Here is a 24,041-nt window from a genome sequence, read left to right on the forward strand (position 1 = left end):
AAGAAAAATCAAAAGCTTGTTTCAAGGAAGAAATATAAGAGAAAGATTTCATAAATTGAGCTAGATAGAAGCATCAATCATTTACATATCTTTTGTGATTGAAGCATGCTTAGAAAACTAGCTAACCATGAACATTGAGTTGCTATTCTTCTTACCTTGGATTGTCAATCTTTAATGCATGATTCTTTTCTTGCTTGGGGACAAGAAAGGTTTAAGTTTGGTGCTGTGATGACATGTCACCATGTCATGTTTTTCTATGCTTTTTCATACAAGAAATTAATGATTTGTGCTTAAATATTGAATGCTTTTGTACTTAATTGGTATATTTCTTTGATCTTTTAATTTTATAAATCATGTAGGAAATAAGAAGAAAAAGAAGCAAAGAAGCACAAAATAAGCTAAAAAGGAGAAAAAAAGAGCTTTGGGGAACACTTTGAAGTTGGAGCACACTTTGGAGCCTTAGGCCACGCTTTTAAAAGCGTGGCCCATGACCAAATAAAAGGAAAATAGGCAATCAGCATACAAAGCTCAGCTCTCCAAGTGAGCTGAGCATTACCCTGATGCAAAGATGAGTTTGGAAGCAAAATTTTCGCTAAGTTAAAATCTGGGCGCTCACAGCATGATCATGCCTCCTTCAAAGCGCTATAACTTGAGCTACAGATGTCCGATTGATGTGCTTCCAATTGCGTTGGAAAGCTAACATTCAGAGCTTTCCAACGATGTATGGAAACCTATTTTTGGCATGAAATTGGGGCACAAACAAAATGCATCTTTAAGGGCTAAAAATAAGCAAAAATAGACCAAAGTGCAACCACCAAGATTCGAAGAGGGAGCCTCACTCCAAGGCAAAGAGGCGCTTCTAATAGCGCTCACTTAGAGAGCACTGTGCTCACTTGGAGAGCTTTGTCGTGTTTTTCTTCATGAAAAATCAAGGAAAATTGCTCCCCAAATGCTTTCACCAAGGCTTGAACTTGGGACCTCCCCTTGGAAGCTCTAATGCTCAGCTCACTTGGAGAGCTGAGCGCTACTCATGGTGCATCCCACAACCATTTGACACAGACCAAGGAAGGAGCGCGCAACATGTGACACGGTCAAGGAAGCAAGACATGCGCACAAGGCCCCAATGGGCCAAAATTCACTCATGGGAGCAAATTCACTCATGGGCCAAAATTCAACTAAAATTCCATTTAAATTCAATTCCTCTCCAAATTGAATCAAGGCCAACCAAACCCATTTCTCCTCAAATCCAAAGCAAGCAAAGCCCACATCATCATTCAAAGGCACAAGGATCAACTATATTAGGAATTTCATCTAATTGTAATTTGTTTTTCATTTAAATTTCATTTTCACTTTGTAAAGCCTATATAAAGGCATCAATTCCATCTCATTAGGGAGCTCGAGGAGAAAAGAGGCTAGCTCCAATAGGGAGTTGTGCACTCTTTAGTTTTCATTTTGCTTTCTTTCTTAGTTTTCTTTTCTGTTTTGAAATTTTGGATTGAGATTGGAAGGAATTCTGTTTTCATTCTCCATCTGCAAGGTCTCTTGTTTTTCTTCTGCAATTTACTTTTATATTTTCATTTTGCAATTGTTCTTGTTGGATCAAGGAAGGATTTGAGATCTAGACTTGTTTTCTAGTCTCTTCCACTCCTGAGATCTTCAACATCCTTTTAAATTGCTGCAAATTAAGCATTGCTTTTCTGTCTTTAAAATTCTTCAAGGCATTTTACTCTTCTGTTTAGATCTGTTGCATGATTTTGCATCATTTACTTCTTTGTTTGATTGCTATTTACACTTTCCTGTTAAATTTTAATTTCCAGCACCCACTCCCCTTTATATTTCATGCAATTTACATTTCTTGTCATTTAAGATTCTTGCAATTTACATTTTTTGCTCTTTAAGTTTCTGTCCAATTTACTTTCTGCAATTTATAATTTCTTGTCATTTACTTTTTGCTGCTTCAATTGTCACTCAAATCACTCAATGTTAGCTTGACTAAACTAATCACCCACTAAAGTTGCTTGATCCATCAATCCCTGTGGGATCGACCTCACTCTAAGTGAGTTTTACTACTTGATAGGACCCGGTATACTTGCTGGTAAGTTTTAGGTGTTTTGGAAATTCATTTTTCCACAAAAATACCATCAAGTTCAGGCTAAATGCTGTTGAGGCAATGAAGCATCCAGACACATCAAAAGACTGCATGCGTGTTGATATTATTGACTCCATGGTAGAGGAGATCAACATGGCTGAGAGTCTCGAATCAGAGCTAGAAGACATCTTTAAAGATGTTCAGCCTGATCTGGTGGAATCAGAGGAAATAAAAGAACCTCTGAAAATTCTTCAGGAAGAGGAGAAACCTCCTAACCCCGAGCTCAAACTACTACCACCATCCCTGAAATATGCATTTCTGGGAGAAGGTGATACTTTTCCGGTGATCATAAGCTCTGCTTTAAATCCACAGGAAGAGAAAGCACTACTTCAAGTACTAAGGACACACAAGACAGCTCTTGGGTGGTCCATAAGTGATCTTAAGGGCATCAGTCCAGCAAGATATATACACAAGATCCTATTGGAGGATGATGCTAAGCCAGTGGTTCAACCACAGAGGCAGCTAAATCCAGCCATGAAGGAGGTGGTGCAGAAAGAGGTCACCAAGTTACTGGAGGCTGGGATTATTTATCCTATTTCTGATAGCCCCTGGGTGAGTCCTGTCCAAGTTGTCCCCAAGAAGGGAGGTATGACAGTGGTTCATAATGAAAAGAATGAACTAGTTCCTACAAGAACAGTTACAGGGTGGCGCATGTGTATTGATTACAGAAGGCTCAATACAGCCACCAGGAAGGATCACTTTCCTTTACCATTCATAGACCAGATGCTAGAGAGACTAGCAGGTCATGAATATTACTGCTTTTTAGATGGCTATTTAGGTTACAACCAAATTACAGTAGATCCTCAGGACGAAGAGAAAACAGCATTCACATGTCCTTCTGGAGTGTTTGCCTACAGAAGGATGCCTTTTGGTCTGTGCAATGCACCTGCAACCTTTCAGAGGTGCATGCTCTCTATCTTCTCTGATATGGTAGAGAAATTTCTGGAAGTCTTCATGGATGACTTTTCAGTATTTGGAGACTCATTCAGCTCCTACCTTGACCATTTAGCACTTGTTCTGAAAAGATGCCAAGAGACCAACCTAGTTTTAAACTGGGAAAAATGTCACTTTATGGTGACTGAAGGAATTGTCCTTGGGCATAAAATTTCAAACAAGGGAATAGAGGTGGATCAAGCTAAAGTGGAAGTAATTGAAAAATTACCACCACCTACCAATGTTAAGGCAATCAGAAGCTTTCTGGGGCATGCAGGATTCTATAGGAGGTTTATAAAAGATTTTTCAAAAATTGAAAAACCTCTGAGCAATCTGCTAGCTGCTGACACGCCATTTGTGTTTGACACAGTGTCTGCAGGCGTTTGAAACTCTGAAAGCTAAGCTGGTCACAGTACCAGTTATTTCTGCACCAGACTGGACATTACTATTCGAACTAATGTGTGATGCCAGTGACCATGCCATTGGTGCAGTATTGGGACAGAGGCATAACAAGCTTCTGCATGTTATTTATTATGCTAGTCGTGTTTTAAATGATGCACAGAAAAATTACACAAGCACAGAAAAAGAGTTGCTTGCAGTGGTTTATGCCATTGACAAGTTTAGATCATACTTAGTAGGATCAAAAGTGATTGTGTACACTGACCATGCTGCTCTTAAATATCTACTTACAAAGCAGGATTCAAAACCCAGGCTCATGAGATGGGTGTTGCTTCTGCAAGAGTCTGATATAAAAATAAGAGACAGATAAAGGGATAGAGAACCAAGTGGCTGATCATCTGTCCCGGATAGAACCAGTAGAAGGGGCGTCCTCCCCCTCTATTGAGATCTCTGAAACCTTTCCGGATGAGCAATTATTTGCCATTCAGGAAATACCATGGTTTGCAGACATTGCAAACTATAAAGCTGTAAGATTCATACCCAAAGAGTATAGCAGGCAGCAAATAAAGAAATTGATTTCTGATGCAAAGTACTACTTATGGGATGAACCATATCTCTTTAAGAGATGTGCAGACGGAATAATCCGTAGATGTGTACCCAAGGAAGAGGCACAGAAGATCTTATGGCATTGCCATGGATCCGGATCACAATATGGAGGCCATTTCGGAGGTGAGCGAACAGCCACCAAGGTTCTCCAATGTGACTTCTATTGGCCTACTCTCTATAAAGACTCCCAAGAGTTTGTACGTAACTATGACAGTTGCCAGAGAGCTGGTAATCTGCCTCATGGTTACGCCATGCCTCAACAGGGGATCTTAGAGATTGAGTTGTTTGATGTATGGGGTATTGACTTCATGGGGCCTTTCCCACCATCATACTCAAACACGTATATTCTGGTGGCAGTAGACTATGTATCTAAATGGGTAGAGGCAATTGCAACACCCACTAATGATACTAAGACAGTGCTGAAGTTCCTCCAGAAACATATGAAGAGAGAACTTTTACGTAGTCTAGAATTCAGAGTAAATTCCCATTGCAAGTACAGCTTCTAAACCAACAAAAGTCCTTTCTTACAAACGTTTTGGTTGTCACAAGTAACAAACCCCTTTAAAATTGATAACCGAAGTATTTAAACCTCGGATCGTCTTCTCAAGGAACTGCAGGGAGGTATGTTCTTATTATTGGTTATGAGTTTTGTAAATTGGGGTTTTGAAAGTAAGGAACAGCTAATTTAAATGACAAATAAAATAAATAAATAACTGTAAAATAAACTCTTGGCAAGGTATGAAAATTCGGAAGTCCTATCCTAGTTATCCTTATCAATGGTGATGAGAATTATATTTTGCTCTCCACTAAATCAACCTCTAACTATGAAGGTAAGTCGAGCGGATAAATCAATTTAACACCTAAAGTCCTAGTCAATTCCTAAGGAAAGACTAGAGTTATAGGGAATTAAATCAATCAGCAAAGAAAACAATTATCAATCACGATGAGTTTGACAACTCAAGAGTTACCAATTAATCGACCCAAGCCAAAAGGAGAAATTCTAAATTATTCATATAGTTGAAGGAAAGCAATCATAATTCTGAAATACCTCAAATTATATTAAATAGAAAATCAAATCTAAACATGAATGGTTCATAAGCCAAATTGGCAACAAAAGTAATTAAAGGAAAGCATTAAAGTATCTGAAAGTAAAAGGGAAATATAAAGTAAAAGGAATATTTAACCTGATAAAGAGTTGAAATTCTAAATTGAAATAATAAGAAATCCTAATCCTAAAACCTAAGAGAGAAGAGAGAACCTCTCTCTAAAAACTACATCTAATTCATCAAAAGTGAATAATTGAAGACATTCTTATGAATGGATGCATTCCCCCACTTTATAACCTCTAATCTGTGCTTTCTGGACTTGGATCTGGGACAAAAAGGGTTTCAGAAATCGCTGGGGGCATTTTCTGCAGTTTCTGGTGTGTGGCATCTGTCACGGGTCTGCGTGGGTCACGCGGTCGCGTCATCTGGAGTTTTTCTTATCACGCGTTTGCTTCGGTCATGCGTCCGCGTCATCTGTGTTCTGCTTAAGGCACGCGTCCGCGTCAGTCACGTGTTCGCGTTGCTGCCTTTCCGCGCTGGGCATGCGACTGTGTTGTCCATGCGTTCGCGTCGCTGCCCGTTTCTTCAAAAACTCCATTTTGTGCTTTCCTTCTATTTTTGTATGTTTCCTTCCATCCTTTAAGTCATTCCTGCCTTAGAAGATCTGAAACTACTCAACACACAAATCACGGCATCGAATGGTAATAAAGGGTAATTAAAATAATTATTTTTAAAGCATAGGAAGCATATTTTTCACATATATCACATAATACGGAAGGGAAAGTAAAACCATGCAATTTACATGAATAAGTGGGTGAAGGGTTGAATAAATCACTTAAATTGAGCACAATATATATCATAAAATATGGGTTTATCAACCTCCCCACACTTAAACAATAGCATGTCCTCATGCTAAGTCCAAGATAAAGAGTAAGGTAAGGTTACAGTGGTGGAATCTCATGCAATGCAATCTATCCTAATGCAAACTACCTAAATGAATCATGCAATTCTAATTGTTATTCACTTGTATATAAAACTTACATGTAGTTAAATTAATTCACATCCTCAAGGAATCATATATACATAGCCAAACCCTAGATAATGTTAAAGCACTTTTACAATTGAGATGGGTAAAAATATTTTTCAAACTTGCAAGACAATTAACAATTTAAGCAGAGATATATGGTGATGAGCTATTGAACCCTCATTGGATTTTGTGTTTACTCTCTAGTCACTCAGTGTTTATTGGGTTAATCACTATATTCTTCTTTTTATCCTTACTTTCTATAACTTTGTTCTTCATCTAACCAATCAACAATTATAGAATACAGACATACAAAAATTATGAGGTCTTTTTCAAGGTTGTAATGGGGCCAAGGTAGGTAAGGGTATATGTATAAGGCTAAGTGAGTTAATAAGTGAATCCTTGATTAGTCTAAGATCTCACCTAACATACATACTTTGTAATTCAAAAGTTTCTTAACCTATTTGCCCAACTTTTTTCACTTTGTATTGCAAGCTCGTGCATTAACTTTAATTTTATCCCATGTGCATTGATTCTTTTTTATTTTGCAATTGGAAAATTTTTGTATCCCCTTAATTAAATACCGAAAATAATTTTTTTTTAATGCACATGGTGATTCAATTGTTTTGATTTCACATGAGCATGCTTTCCAAATTTTTATTTTGAAACATCCTTATTCTTTTTAACTTTCCTACTTGTTTCTATCATCCATGTTCTCATAAAGTTCTCCACACTTAAATTATACACAATACCTTATCTTAAGCTAACCAAGGGTTCAACTTGGGATTCATATTTTGTTTTTCTGCTTAAGGCTAGTAATGTGGTTTATAGAATAAGTGGGGATTAAAAAGCTCAAGGGGGCTAACAAGGGTGATGTAAAAGGTAGGCTAATTTAGGATAAGTAAGGAAAAAATCAAATGATGGCCTCAATCATCTCTTAGTATGTATCTATACTCTATAATTGGACATATAGATTAAAACAAAGTATAGAACACCAGAATAAAAAAGAAGGGCAAAACACACAGGAATAAAAATTATGGTTTTGAATGTAACCATACAATTAAGCTCAAAACCCACAGGCTGTGTGTTCTCTAGCTCAAAAATCATATATCAGTTATACATGTCATGCAAGTAGAAATTAAGAGTTCCCATTATTCTCAATGTAAAATTTTTTTTTGGGTGGCTTTAAAGTTTTAGTGTTCCTCCTTGATGAAATGTTGTTAACTTACTAACATGTTATGCTATATATACAAGGTGTGTGGATTGTTTTTGATTATGTTAAAGTCTCTAGTTTACTTCCTTTTTATTTTCAATTTAAACCAAACTATCATATGCTAAAAGGGTAAACTATACTAATTAATCCACATATTCTATAACTAATAAGTTTAGAATTATAACTAAACTAACTGGCTAAAATATGAACTAAAGTGCAAAATGCAGAAATAGAGTAAAAATACATGAAAAGAACAATGTATAAGTACTGAAAAATAAAAATAAAGATAAAAATACAGAAAAATAAACAAAATAAGACAGAAAGAGTCTGTAGTGTTTCACCATAAAGAAATACGCCAAGGATGGCGACCTCCCCACACTTAAAATAAAGCATCGTCCTCGATGCTCACTCAAGCTGGGTGTGAAGGAGTGTCATCACCGGAAGGGTGGGCTGCTGAAGTCTCGGTGGTGGCCTGAGGATCTGCAGACTGGATGAGGGTAGGAGGATCTGTCTGCTGCAGTAGAGGCTCTGACTGGATAGGAATCTCCGAATCTGCGGCCTGAATCTGGTGTGGCACCTCTTACTGTGGCGTAGCCTGCTCTGGTTCTGCCTGTGCAGCCTGGGTAGGTGTCTCCTCCTCGTGATCGTCCTCCTCCACCTCAGATGTATCAGAAGGGGTGTCAGGCTCGGAGGGGATGTCGCCGCCGGATCGGATCATCAACTTGACGTGCTCATAGCGTCGCTTGTGGCGACGCTCCATACGATCCAAGCGGTTGAAGAGTCGATGCACCAAATGGAAAATAGGCTCAGGAGCAGCTGGAGGTGTAGTGGGTGGGGCTAGTGCAGTAGTGGATGAAGAAGGGGTAGATGAAGGTGTGGCTGTCTCATCAAAAGCAGTAAGGAATGGAGGTCTATAACCTAAAGCCAGAAACTTCTTGCTGTGAGGAATGATCTTCTTGTAGTCTGCAGCAGTCGGCTTCACATCAGCATCCTCCCAAGGCACGTCAGCTCGACGGCCTAGCTGGGTGACCAGGTAAGGGAAAGGAAGAGTGCCTCTGACATGGACCCTGGCCATAAAGTGCCGGATGAATCGTGGGAGGTACAGGTCCTTACCCTCCATCACACACCAGAGAAGGGTGATCATAGTAGTAGGCAGCTCCGTCTCATGAGTGCTCGGCATAACAAAGTTAATCAGGATCTGGTGCCAGAGCCGAGCCTCATCATTCAGATACATCAGCTTGATTCCTTTAGGCATTGTGGTGTTCTTACCCATGACCCATGGGATAGTAGGGTCAAGGGCTATCCTCTGCTTGACAGCATCCCAGTCAAATCTCAGAAAGTGCATGTCCTCTTTAGCCCTTTGGTAACCGTCAGGCTGATCTGACTTTGGCTGAAGCTGCAGAATATTTTCAATGGCGTATTCAGTGACCAGTATCTGTTTCCCTCTGAGGTGCACTGCATCCAGGGAAGTCTTGAAATAATTGTAGTAAAACTCTCTTACCCAGGAAGCATTGACCTCTGTCAGGTTTCTCTCCAAGAAGAACCAGCCTCGCTGTTTGATCTGATCGGAGGTGTACTGCTGTAGTTCTTTTGGAATTTTCAGAGTCTGCTCCAGGTATAGGTTTATGGAGGTGGCAAACACTGGATACTTCAGCTCACAGTATCTGTTTGCAAATTTAATGGGATCATTGGCAGGGAAGAGCTGGTCAGCCTTCTCCTGCGGGGTAAAGTGCTTTTCCTGCCAGGAGTCATCATGCATAATCTCCAGGATAGACATAGAGGATTCACCACTTTTCTGTTTGCCAGTGGTAGCCTTGCCTTTTCCTTTTCTTTGAGGGTGAGTGATGAGAGGACTTTTGCGTGGTCTAGAAAATTGCGGATAAATCCTCGTTGCAAGTATAGTTTCTAAACCTTCAAGAATCCTTTCATACAAACGTTTTGGTTGTCACAAGTAACAAACCCCTTAAAATTGATAACCGAGTATTTAAACATCGGGTCGTCTTCTCAAGGAATTGCAGGGAGGTGTTCTTATTATTGGTTATGAAAAAGTGTGTTTTGGGGTTTTGGATTAAGGTAAAAAGTTAGTTGAATGACAAGTAAAATAAAATAATAATAACTATAAAATAAACTCTTGGCAAAGTACGAAAATTCGAAAGTCCTATCCTAGTTATCCTTATCAATTGTGATGAGAATTGGATTTTTCTCCCACTTTGTTAACATCTAACTATGAAGGTAAGTTAAGTGGATGAATTAATTCTGATTCCTCAAGTCCTAGTCTTTCCTTAGGAAAAGTTAGAGTTAGTGGAACTCGAATTAATTCTTGAAGAATTCCAATTTTCAATCAACAATGAGTTTGATAACTCAAGAGTCTCCAATTATTTAAACAAAGCCAAAAGGGAAAATATCTAAATTAAATTAAAAACATTTATAAATGAAGCAAAGAAAAATTAAATCTGAAAATACCTCGAATTGCATTCACAAAAGAACTTAAATCTGACATGGACATTCATAAATTAAAGTAGGAAAATAAATAAAAAGAACATTGAACCTGGGATTGAGAGTCACTCCTAAAACTAAGAGAAGTCCTAAATCCTAATCCTAAGAGAGAGGAGAGAACCTCTCTCTCTAAAAACTACATCTACTCCTAAAATTGTGAATGTGAAAAATCTTCCTATGAATGGATGCATTTCCCCACTTTATAGCCTCTAATCTGTATTTTTTGGGCCGCAAACTGGGTCGAAAACAGCCCAGAATTCGCTGGTCTCGAATTCAATCACGCTGGATTTCCGTCACTGCGATGCGGCCGCATGAAGCACGCGGTCGCGTCGCCTAGCGTCAGAGAAACTATAGAATATTATATATCAAATCGAAGCCCCAGACGTTAGCTTTCCAACGTAACTAAAACCGTGTCATTTGAACCTCTATAGCTAAAGTTATAGTCGTTTGAGTGCGAAGAGGTCAGGCTGGACAACTTAGCAATTTCTCCAACTTCTTGTGTTCCTTCCACTTTTGCATGCTTCTTTTCCATCCTCCAAGCCATTCCTGCCCTATAATCTCTGAAAGCACTTAACACACATATCAAGGCATCTAATGGTAATAAGAGAGGATTAATAATAAGCAAATATAAGATCAAAGACGCATATTTTCAATCAAAGCACATAATTAGGAAGGCAAATGTAAAACCATGCAAATAGTATGAATAAGTGGGTAAAGAGTTGATAAAAACCACTCAATTGAGCACAAGATAAACCATGAAATAGGGGTTTATCAACCTCCCCACACTTAAACATTAGCATGTCCTCATGCTAAGCTCAAGAGAAGCTATAAGAGAGTGAAGAGGAATGATAAAATGTATGAAATGCAATCCTATCTATATGAATGCAACTAAATGCAAAATGTTTCTACCAACTTGATGAAAAGTAAATAAATCTTTCAAGAAGAAATATGAATTGGATTTCACTAATTCAAATCATGAAAATGAAGTACAAATAGACTTGCAAGAAGAAAATAGCTCATGAAAGCAGGGAACAAGGGATTGAGCATCGAACCCTCACTGGTAGTATATACACTCTAATCACTCAAGTGTTTAAGGTTCGATTCTCTCAATTCTCTACTATCCTTGCTTTCTAAGGCTTGCTCTTCATCTAACAATCAACAAAAATTTAATGCACAGATACACATATCAAGAGGTCTTTTAAGGGTTGTAATGGGGTTAGGGTCAAGGTAGGATTGTATTTGGCCAAGTAGACTAAAATCTGAATCCTTAATTAACTTAAACTTTTCCCACCTAACTTAAACAATCCATGTAATCATAATACAACATCTAACCATCCATTAACCATATTTTTCACATATTCATGCATTCTAATTTCAAGTACAACTCATATGCATTGCTTTCACTACTTACTTTGGGGCATTTTGTCCCCTTTTATTAATTGCTCTTTTTCTTTTCTTTTTCTCTCTCTTTTTCTTCTTCTTCTTTTTATTTTTTTATTTTTTTCTTTTATTTTTCTCAATGCATATGATTAATTTATTGAATGCATGAACATGTCCTATTTCTTTCACATTTTCATAAAGATATATAACACCTAATTCTTAAACCAAACATTTTCAAACCCACTTTTCCCCACACTTAATTCATGAGCACTCTCACTAGTCTAAGCTAACCAAGGATTCAAATTAAGGACATTATTGTTTTTCGCTTAGAGTTAGTGATGAGCTAAAATAAAGAATAAAGGGGTAAAATAGGCTCAAAATTGGTTTGCAAGGGATAATGAAAAGGTTAATGCCATATGGGTATGTAAGCTCAGTGAAACAAAGGCCTCAATCATGTAAGTGTATGCATACATCAAATAATAGAAATATAGAATTAAGCAAGACAAATATCACAATTTTAGAGAGAAAAACACACACCAAAAATAAAATATTGGTTGGTAAAATACAACCAATTCAAATAGGCTCAAAATCTCACAGGTTTTGTGTGTTCGAGCTCTAAACCATGTTCCAGTATAATATTTCTTCAAACAAGTGTAACATTAAATTTTATTCAAATTAGTGAAATGCTCTTAAAAAGTTTCTTGAAAAAGAAAATATTACTTTAACCAAGTGGTAAAATATGCAAAAACATCAAACAAATATGCAAATGCAACAACTAACAAGGAAAATAAAACATTGGTGTTTGAGAAGGAAATACTAACCCACGGAAGTCGGTATCGACCTCCCCACACTTAAAGATTGCACCGTCCTCGGTACATGCTAAGACGTGCAAGTGGACGGGTTGCTTCAACTGATGCTTTTCTCATCAATGAATGTGCGTAGGAACTTGTTTGTCTCTCCCATTAAGAAGCTTTTCCTCTCCCTTTGTGGTGGCCATCCTGAAAGAAGAGGGAAAAGAAGAACAGTAACCCAGAAATAAAGATAAGAAACAATTAAAACATGGGTTGGTTAATGCCATATAATGAGGGTCTCAATTACATGGTAGCTACAACATGCAAGTGAAAAAACAATAGAAGCACATGGTATAAACAATGAGGGAGAGTATGGGTAAGGAGAGATAATATAAATTCATATCAATGTAAAAGTAATACAGGTATAAAAGATTGGCATTGATTTAAATAATATTACTCAATCAGAATTAAACAAGTCATTAAGCACCAAGAAAATACCAGAAAAGATGTAATAGTTGAATAAGAACATTTGAACACCAATGGTAAAATAATAAATTTAGAAAAATAAAAATATCCAATGAATGAAAGTATGCAAATAAAATAAAATAGAAGATAAGAAGAATGAGAAGGGAAAGAAATAAAGTAAGAAAAGATAAGAAAAATAAGGATTAGAGAAGAAAGGATAAGAAAATTGGCTGATCAGGACGCTTGTGACGCGGTCGCGTGAGTGACGCGGTCGCGTGGTGCGTGATAAGATTAGGTGACACGGACGCGTGGGTCACGCGATCGCGTGGCCTGTTTTGTGCGATTGGCGCGAGTGCAGCCTCGCGGTCACGCAACTCTCTGTTCGAAACTCTTTTGCCAAAAATCTGGGTGACGCGATCGCGTGGGGCATGCGATCGCGTGAGTGGCCATCATGGGGATATGACGCGGACGCAAGGGGCACGCGTTCGTGTGGTGAGGCTTGGGGTTCCAGCACGAGTCCAGCCCAACTCCAGCTCAACTTTCGGCCGTGCACCCGGTTGACGTCGATTTTCAGGTCACGCGGCCGCGTGGGTGATGCAGTCGCGTGGGAGGCCATTATTCCCAGGTGATGCGGACGCGTGGGGCATGCGTCCGCGTGGGTAGAATTGTGCTATTGGCACGCCTCCAGCCACGCTCCAGCGTGACTCTGTGTTCGTTTTTATTTTTTTCCCCTCTCCTTGTGATGCGGACGCGTCGCTGATGCGGTCGCGTCGCGTGGCATTTTTTTTTAATTTGAAAAATGAAGAATGTAGTGTTAATATGAAGGTGATGCAAAACTCCAGGTTCAATATAATAAAATAAAATAAAACTAGAAAACAAATAAAACTAAATAAAAAATGAAAAAGGAACAATCATACCATAGTGGGTTGTCTCCCACCTAGCACTTTTAGTTAAAGTCCTTAAGTTGGACATTTGGGGAGTCCTTTGTTATGGAGGCTTGTGCTTGAACTCATCCAGGAATCTCCACCAATGTTTGTGATTCCAATGGCCTCCGGGATCCCAAACTAGGCGCAGAAAGCTTTCAAGCAAGTTAAAGCAAGTGACAAGGCCCCAAGAGTGTTGATATCTGGGATGAATTCTGGGGTCCCAGACCTTGCCTTTGCACCCATGTTCTTGTTGATCATCATTTTTCCACTTGGGTGGTGAACAGTCGGAATTCTCACTGAGACATCCAAACAGCTTCCTAGACCCATTCAGTTGAGCTTTATACCAACCTTTGCATTTAAACTTAAAGCTTCCAACCATAATGAACCTTGCAGGACAATTCTTACCACTGACCATCTTCCTCTTACTCTTAATACCACAAAGAGCTCTAAGTTGACCATCCGTCTCTAGTAGCCCATATTCAAGTGGGATTAGAAAGCTAAGGGATATGAATTTTACCCACTTGAATGTTGTGAAGGATGATGGCAACTTAGGGGGAGGTATTTTTAATGAAATTGCAAGCTCCACTCTCTTGTGCTCTTCTCTGATAATTACCACCTCTTTGCAAGCTTCTTCAATTTCAATCTCTTCCTCTTGGTAGCTTTCTTCCAATTCAATCTCCTCTTTATTGCTTTCTAAGGGCATGGGAGGTTGTGCTTCTTCTTCTTGAATCTCCATCTCTTGATCAACCTCTTCCAAGTCTTCAACTGTGATATGCCTTGGAGGTTGTACACCCTCCTCAACATCAATTTCAAACGTCTTGGAAGGGGGTTCTATGACTGGACTTTCCCATGGAGGTTCTGCATCTCCTAAGTCTTCAACCAACTCTTCTTCTTGAACGATGACAGCTTCTTCTGCTTGTTCTAGTATGAATTCATGCTCTGTCTTGTCCACTGGAGTCTCTAGTATCTCCTTCATGCTACGCTCTTCATGAAATTGTCCACATGGGGCTGTGGTTGGTCCTTGAATGTTTGAGCATCTAGAAACCCATTGGATTACTGCTTGCTCCAGTTGTCGAATGGTTGTTTGAAGTCAATCCACTGTTTCCTTGAAACGATCCTTTGTCTCTTGATGCACTCGGCTTTCATAAATAGGATCATAGTGCTCTTGGGTGGATGAATATGGAGATGGTGAATATTGAAGTGGTGGTTCTTGTGAGGAATTGGGTTGGAATTGGGGTGGTTCTATATATGGTTCATATGGCTCATAAGGTGGTTGGTATGGTAGTTGAGGGTTAGGGTCATATGGAGGTGAATGGTGTAAAGGGGCTTGTGAGTTTGGTGGTCCAAAGTTATGTTGAGGAAATGGTTCATAGGCATATGGTGGTGGTTGTTGATAGTCCATTGGAGGTGGTTGTTGCCATGAGGGTTGATCAAATCCTTGTGGCTCCTCCCATCTTTGATTCTTCCAACCTTGATGCCTGTTCTCATTATAGTTTCCATTCCTAACAACAACATTGGAATCAAACTTGAAGTGAGAGGGGTGAGAACTCATAGTTAGTTAATAAAAATAAAAAAAAATAAAAGCAAATTTAAATTAAAAGGTTATTTAAATTTTGAATTTGAAAATTAAATTTTGAAAATTTGAATTTTAAATTTTTGAATTTTGAATTTTTGAAATTTAAATTTTAAATTTTTTTGAAATTTGAATTTTGAAATTTGAGATTTGAATTTTGAAAAATTTTTAAAATTGAATTTTGAAAATTTTTAAATTTGAATTTTGAAATTTGATTTTTAAATTTTGAATTTTTGAATTTAATAAGGAAAGAGAAAAACAATAAAATGACACCAAACTTAAAAATTTTTAGATTAAAACGAAGAAAACAACTAAGAACAACTTGAAGGTCAAGATGAACACGAAGAACAACTTGAAGATCAAGATGAACACTAAGAACAAATTTTTGAAATTTTTTTTAATAACTAAATAAAAACTAATAACCTCTTAATTTACGAAAAAGCGAAAATGAAAACAAAAATAAAAACAAATAAACAAGTAAAAAGCAAATATTTACAATAACCAATAATAAGGCACACGTTTGCAATTTCCCGGCAACGGCGCCATTTTGATGAGAGGACTTTTGCGTGGTCTAGAAAATTGCGGATAAATCCTCGTTGCAAGTATAGTTTCTAAACCTTCAAGAGTCCTTTCATACAAACGTTTTGGTTGTCACAAGTAACAAACCCCTTAAAATTGATAACCGAGTATTTAAACCTCGGGTCGTCTTCTCAAGGAATTGCAGAGAGGTGTTCTTATTATTGGTTATGAAAAAGTGTGTTTTGGGATTTTGGATTAAGGTACAAAGTTAGTTGAATGACAAGTAAAATAAAATAATAATAACTATAAAATAAACTCTTGGCAAAGTACGAAAATTCGGAAGTCCTATCCTAGTTATCCTTATCAATTGTGATGAGAATTGGATTTTTCTCCCACTTTGTTAACCTCTAACTATGAAGGTAAGTTAAGTGGATGAATTAATTCTGATTCCTCAAGTCCTAGTCTTTCCTTAGGAAAAGTTAGAGTTAGTGGAACTCGAATTAATTCTTGAAGAATTCCAATTTTCAATCAATAATGAGTTTGATAACTCAAGAGTCTCCAATTATTTAAACAAAGCTAAAAGGGAAAATATCTAAATTAAATTAAAAACATTTACAAATGAAGCAAAGCAAAATTAAATCTGAAAATACCTCGAATTGCATTCACAAAAGAACTTAAATCTGACATGGACATTCATAAATTAAATTAGGAAAATAAATAAAAAGAACATTGAACCTGGGATTGAGAGTCACTCCTAAAACTAAGAGAAGTCCTAAATCCTAATCCTAAGAGAGGGGAGAGAACCTCTCTCTCTAAAAACTACATCTACTCCTAAAATTGTGAATGTGAAAAATCTCCCTATGAATGGATGCATTCCCCCACTTTATAGCCTCTAATCTGTGTTTTCTGGGCCGCAAACTGGGTCGAAAACAGCCCAAAATTCGCTGGTCTCGAATTCAATCACGCTGGATTTTTGTCACTGCAACGCGACCGCATGGAGCACGCAATCGCGTCGCCTAGCATCAGAGAAGCTATAGCATATTATATATCAAATCGAAGCCCCAGACGTTAGTTTTCCAACGCAACTAAAACCGCATCATTTGGACCTGTGTAGCTAAAGTTATAGCCGTTTGAGTGCGAAGAGGTCAGGTTGGACAACTTAGCAATTTCTCCAACTTCTTGTGTTCCTTCCACTTTTGCATGCTTCTTTTCCATCCTCCAAGTCATTCCTGCCCTATAATCTCTGAAAGCACTTAACACACATATCAAGGCATCTAATGGTAATAAGAGAGGATTAATAATAAGCAAATATAAGATCAAAGAAGCATATTTTCAATCAAAGCACATAATTAGGAAGGCAAATGTAAAACCATGCAAATAGTATGAATAAGTGGGTAAACAGTTGATAAAAACCACTCAATTGAGCACAAGATAAACCATGAAATAAGGGTTTATCAGTCAGACATCCTGAAAAACAGAAATCTAAGATATAATTAAAACAGAAAAATAAGTAGGCAAATAACAAGATAAGCACATAGTGGCAAAGGAGCAGTAGAATTATGAAATGAGTTGAATAATTATGCATTTAGGATTGTTTCAGAGTTAAAAAGCTGAGATGAGAAATTACAATCCAAAATGTATTATAGAGAGAATACTTGTTAATTAGGAGCAATAATAATCATGCCATGAGTTAAAAAGTTGAAAGAGTTAGTCAAAATGCAGAGGGGGAGGTTAGAAAGTTAAAAGTGGTTAAAATTGAAAAAGATGTTAGAAAGCAAAAATCAGTGAGTTAGTAAAAAGAAAGTCAGAGTAAGTGGTATGATGATCGGTTTCTAAGTAACAAGAATTTCACAATTTTAAGCAACAGTCAACTCATATTCAAAAAAATATCAGGTTAGTGATGATGATTCATAAAGATATAAAAATAGCAAAAAAATTAAAATCAAATCATCAAAAGTGGAATTTATTAACCAGGGAATCAAAAGGAATAAGAATGCTGGCCCGTGCATTCATGAAGTGGTTTGGGAAAAGCCAAGTGATGCCAAATTCGAATTGCAAAAACCAAAACATGAATAAAAATCAAAACAATTTACAGAAAATTGGGCAGCATTCCGGCTAAAATTGGATGTTCCTAGGTAATAAACAGCAAGCAGAATAGTTCATATAAATTAAAATAAAGCTGCAATTACATATACGGAATATGAACATGAAAAAGCAGTGTAAAAAGCAGCATGAAACAGTAAAGAACAGCATATGAACATTATTAACATCACAGCAACATCAGAATTGCAAAATTGATAAAACAAGAAGCACGAATAGCGCAATTATCAGGCCTAAATCCACTAACCACATCCTAGCTACCTAACCACCTAGAATCCACTACAAACATGCATCTCTAACTAGCCTAGTTTGAACAGAAACTGAAAAATATGCAACTAACTACGAATGGAAAAAAGTGGCGTTCGGCGAAACCTGGTATGCGGATGAACTAAGGTAAGGCTCAGAGAGATGGCGGTGGTGAGATGGCGGTGCTGGGAGGGGGGGCACGGCAGTGTTATGGTTGGCGCGGCGGTGGAAGGAAGAGAATGGAGGGGAGAAGAAGAAGGATGGAAAAGGAAGAAGGAGGGGGTGGGCATCGCGGTGGGTCCGGGTTGGTGGGGGTGGTGCGGCGGTCGGAGATGGTTGGGGTGGTGGTGTTAGAAGGGGGCAGAGAGGAAGCAGAGGGGGGGTTGGGAGGGAAGAATGGGGGTGCGATGGGGGTAGGGTTCGCGTCACTGGGGGTTAGTGAATTTGAATCACACGAACGCGTGGGGCACGCGGTCGCGTGGCTAGGGTGGAATGGGGTTGACGCGATCGCGTGGGTGACGCGATCGCATGGAATCACCCGACCGCGTCGTTGGAAATTGTGCTAAGCGCACAATTCCAGCATCGTTTCAGCGCAACTCTCTGTCTCCATTCAGGGTGTTGTGCAATCTATGCGACAGCTAACGCGTCGCTCACGCTTTCGCGTGGGATGGGTGTTGTGCAAGTGACGCGTTCGCGTGATGGATGCGAACGCATGAACCGTGTTGTGCTAAACACACACCAGCCGCACGATTCCAGCCCAAATTTCTGGGCGTTGGATTTTTTTACGCCGATCTTCAGATCACGCGTTCGCGTGATTGACGCAGACGCGTGGGAGGTGCTTTTCGAAAATTAACATGAACGCTTGAGCGATCCGGTCACGTCGCCGACCTTTCTCTTTTTTTATATATATGCAGGTATGCAATTATGCAGTATGCAATGCTAATACAAATGCTATGAATAACATCTAGGTTCAATAATATAACATAAAATCAAACAGTACGAAATAAAATTTGAAAAAGAAACGACCATACCATGGTGGGTTGTCCCCCACCTAGCACTTTTACTTAAAGTCCTTAAGTTGGACATTGGATGAGCTTCCTGTTATGGCGGCTTATGCTTAAATTCATCCAGAAATCTCCACCAATGTTTGGAATGCCAACAGCCTCAGGGATCCCAAACTAGGCATGTGAAACCTTTGAGTAGCTTCAAACAGGTTCTCAGGCTCCCGAGGTGACAAATGTCAGAATAGATTCCAGGATCCCAAACTTTGCTTTTAAATTCGCCTTTGTCTTGATCTATATTCTTCGATCCGGGCGGTTTAGAAATTGTATTCTCACCAAGATGACCAAACGTCTTCTGAGATCCATTCAATTGAACTTGATACCAATCCTTGCACTTCGAATTGAAGCGTGGAACCTTATTGAATCTTGTACACCAGCTCTGAGTACGAGCCATTTTCCTCTTACTCATAAAGCCGCAGAGAGCTCTAAGCTGGCCATCTGTTTCAAGCAAACCATATTCAAGTGGAAAAGTAAAGATAAAGGTTAAGGATTATACCCACTTGAAGCTTGTATTAGGTGGTAATGGCCTTGGGATAGGTGTTTCCAGTGGTTCTGTAAGTTCTACTCCCTTGTAATCTTTTGCAAATTCCTCCACTTCATTGCAAACTTCTTCAAATGCAACCACGTCTTGACCAAAGTCTTCGATATTTTCCTCATCACTCAAGTCATAAGTCGGAGGTCGAGAAAAATCTACCTCGACGTCATCTTCGTATTCGCTTGGATAAGGTTCTTCAATCTCAGAGAATTCATGTGCGGATGCAAGTTCATTACTAGGAGAACTTGACTTGAGACTATCATCATCAAGGAAACTTGCGTCTTGGGTGATTCCGTCTAGTTCTTCATGAAATACCTGCTTTGGGGGTTGTGCAATATCCTCCTTAGCATCAATTGTAACGTCCTTGACGGAATTTTTCACAACTCTGGATTCCCATGGAGGTTCAGCATCTCCTAAATCTTCAATCAGTACTTCTTCTTCTTGGATAATTTGAGCTTCCTCCAATTATTCCAGAACAAAGTTATGCTCATTACTGCCCACTGGGGTTTCTAGTGTCTCCTTCATGCTATGTTTGTCATTCGATTCTCCACATAAGACTATTGGAGTTCCTTGAATATCTAAACGTCTGGAAGATAATTGTTTTATTACTTGCTCCAGCTGATGAAGGGTTGTATGAAGTTGATCTACTGTTTCCTTGAGGCGAGCATGTGATTCTCGAGGTGATGAATATGGACATGGTACATAGGGAAGTGGTGGTGTTTGGGAGTAATTGGATTGGAATTGGGGTAAATAAGGATCATACGGTAGTGAATGGTGAAAAGGAGCTTGTGAGTGTGGTGGTTCAAAGTTATGTTGAGAGGATGGTCTATAGGCACAGGGTGGGGCTTGTTGGTAGTTACAAGGTTATCCACCATATCTATTAGCTTGGTATGCATTGTAAAGTGGTCCTCGTCTGTGATACTGTGGAGGGTGTTGTTGCCTAAAGGGTTGATCAAGTCCTCGTGGCTCCATTCATCTTTAATTGATCTGACCTTGATGCATGTTCCTGCTATAACTTCCATTCCCTTCAACAATATTAGAACCAAACTCAAAGCGAGAGGGGTGAGAATTCATAGTAGCTAATGGAAATAAAAGGAGAAAACAAAAACAAATAAACAAATAAAAGAAAAATATTTACAATAACCAATAATAAGGCACACGTTTGCAGTTCCCCGGCAACGGCGCCATTTTGAAGAGAGAACTTTTGCGTGGTCTAGAATTCAGAGTAAATTCCCGTTACAAGTATAGCTTCTAAACCAACAAAAGTCCTTTCTTACAAACGTTTTGGTTGTCACAAGTAACAAACCCCTTTAAAATTAATAACCGAAGTATTTAAACCTCGAGTCGTCTTCTCAAGGAACTACAGGGAGGTATGTTCTTATTATTGGTTATGAGTTTTGTAAATTGGGGTTTTGAAAGTAAGGAACAGGTAATTTAAATGACAAATAAAATAAATAAATAACTATAAAATAAACTCTTGGCAAGGTATGAAAATTCGGAAGTCCTATCCTAGTTATCCTTATCAATAGTGATGAGAATTATATTTTGCTCTCCACTAAATCAACCTCTAACTATGAAGGTAAGTCGAGCGGATAAATCAATTTAACACCTAAAGTCCTAGTCAATTCCTAAGGAAAGACTAGAGTTATAGGGAATTAAATCAATCAGCAAAGATAACAATTATCAATCACGATGAGTTTGACAACTCAAGAGTTACCAATTAATCAACCAAAGCCAAAAGGAGAAATTCTAAATTATTCATATAATTGAAGGAAAGCAATCATAATTCTGAAATACCTCAAATTATATTAAATAGAAAATCAAATCTAAACATGAATGGTTCATAAGCCAAATTGGCAACAAAAGTAATTAAAGGAAAGCATTAAAGTATCTGAAAGTAAAAGGGAAATATAAAGTAAAAGGAATATTGAACCTGATAAAGAGTTGAAATTCTAAATTGAAATAATAAGAAATCCTAATCCTAAAACCTAAGAGAGAGGAGAGAACCTCTCTCTAAAAACTACATCTAATTCATCAAAAGTGAATAATTGAAGACATTCTTATGAATGGATGCATTTCCCCACTTTATAACCTCTAATCTGTGCTTTCTGGACTTGGATCTGGGCCAAAAAGGGTTTCAGAAATTGCTGGGGGCGTTTTCTGCAGTTTCTGGTGCGTGGCATCTGTCACGCGTCCGCGTGGGTCACGTGGTCGCGTCATCTGCAGTTTTCCTTATCACGCGTTCGCTTCGGTCATGCGTCTGCGTCATCTGTGTTCTGCTTAAGGCGCGCATCCGCTGGGCATGCGACTGCTTCGTCCATGCGTTCGCGTCGCGGCTAGTTTGTTCAAAAACTCCATTTTATGCTTTCCTTCCATTTTTGTATGTTTCCTTTCCATCCTTTAAGTCATTCCTGCCTTAGAAGATCTGAAACTACTCAACAGACAAATCACGGCATCGAATGGTAATAAAGGGTAATTAAAATAATTATTTTTAAAGCATAGGAAGCATGTTTTTCACATATATCACAAAATAAGGAAGGGAAAGTAAAACCATGCAATTTACATGAATAAGTGGGTGAAGGGTTGAATAAATCACTTAAATTGAGCACAATATATATCATAAAATATGGGTTTATCAACCTCCCCACACTTAAACAATAGCATGTCCTCATGCTAAGTCCAAGATAAAGAGTAAGGTAAGGTTAAAGTGGTGGAATCTCATGCAATGCAATCTATCCTAAATGTAAACTACCTAAATGAATCATGCAATTCTAATTGTTATTCACTTGTATATAAAACTTACATGTAGTTAAATTAATTCACATCCTCAAGGAATCATATATACATAGCCAAACCCTAGATAATGTTAAAGCACTTTTACAATTGAGATGGGTAAAAATATTTTTCAAACTTGCAAGACAATTAACAATTTAAGCAGAGATATATGGTGATGAGCTATTGAACCCTCACTGGATTTTGTGTTTACTCTCTAGTCACTCAGTGTTTATTGGGTTAATCACTCTATTCTTCTTTTTATCCTTACTTTCTATAACTTTGTTCTTCATCTAACCATTCAACAATTATAGAATACAGACATACAAAAATCATGAGGTCTTTTTCAAGGTTGTAATGGGGCCAAGGTAGGTAAGGGTATATGTATAAGGCTAAGTGAGTTAATAAGTGAATCCTTGATTAGTCTAAGATCTCACCTAACATACATACTTTGTAATTCAAAAGTTTCTTAACCTATTTGCCCAACTTTTCTCACTTTGTATTACAAGCCGTGCATTAACTTTAATTTTATCCCATGTGCATTGATTCTTTTTTATTTTGCAATTGGGGAATTTTCGTATCCCCTTAATTAAATACCGAAAATAAATATTTTTTTTAATGCACATGGTGATTCAATTGTTTTTATTTCACATGAGCATGCTTTCCAAATTTTTATTTTGAAACATCCTTATTCTTTCTAACTTTCCTACTTGTTTCTATCATCCATGTTCCCATAAAGTTCTCCACACTTAAATTATACACAATACCTTATCTTAAGCTAACCAAGGGCTCAACTTGGGATTCATATTTTGTTTTTCTGTTTAAGGCTAGTAATGTGGTTTATAGAACAAGAGGGGATTAAAAAGCTCAAGGGGGCTAACAAGGGTGACGTAAAAGGTAGGCTAATTTGGGATAAGTGAGGAAAAAATCAAATGATGGCCTCAATTATCTCTTAGTATGTATCTATACTTTATAATTAGACATATAGATTAAAACAAAGTAAAGAACACCAGAATAAAAAAGAAGGGCAAAACACACAGGAATAAAAATTATGGTTTGAATGTAACCATACAATTAAGCTCAAAACTCACAGGCTGTGTGTTCTCTAGCTCAAAAATCATATATCAGTTATACATGTCATGCAAGTAGAAATTAAGAGTTCCCATTATTCTTAATGTAAAAATTTTTTTTGGGTGGCTTTAAAGTTTTAGTGTTCCTCCTTGATGAAATGTTAACTTACTAACATGTTATGCTATATATACAAGGTGTGTGGATTGTTTTTGATTATGTTAAAGTCTCTAGTTTACTTCCTTTTTATTTTCAATTTAAACCAAACTATCATATGCTAAAAGGGTAAACTATACTAATTAATCCACATATTCTATAACTAATAAGTTTAGAATTACAACTAAACTAACTGGCTAAAATATGAACTAAAGTGAAAAATGCAGAAATAGAGTAAAAATACATGAAAAGAACAATGTATAAGTACTAAAAAATAAAAATAAAGATAAAAATACAGAAAAATAAACAAAATAAGATAGAAAGAGTCTGTAGTGGTTCACCAAAAAGAAATACGCCAGGGATGGCGACCTCCCCACACTTAAAATAAAGCATCGTCCTCGATGCTCACTCAAGCAGGGTGTGAAGGAGTGTCATCACCGGAAGGGTGGGCTGCTAGAGTCTCGGTGCTGGCCTGAGGATCTGCAGACTGGATGAGGGTAGGAGGATCTGTCTGCTGCAGTAAAGGCTCTGACTGGATAGAAATCTCCGAATCTGTGGCCTGAATCTAGTGTGACACCTCCTG

Source organism: Arachis ipaensis, chromosome B2, assembly GCF_059453495.1.
Source record: "Arachis ipaensis isolate K30076 ecotype BB chromosome B2, ASM5945349v1, whole genome shotgun sequence".
Lineage (NCBI taxonomy): Eukaryota > Viridiplantae > Streptophyta > Magnoliopsida > Fabales > Fabaceae > Arachis > Arachis ipaensis.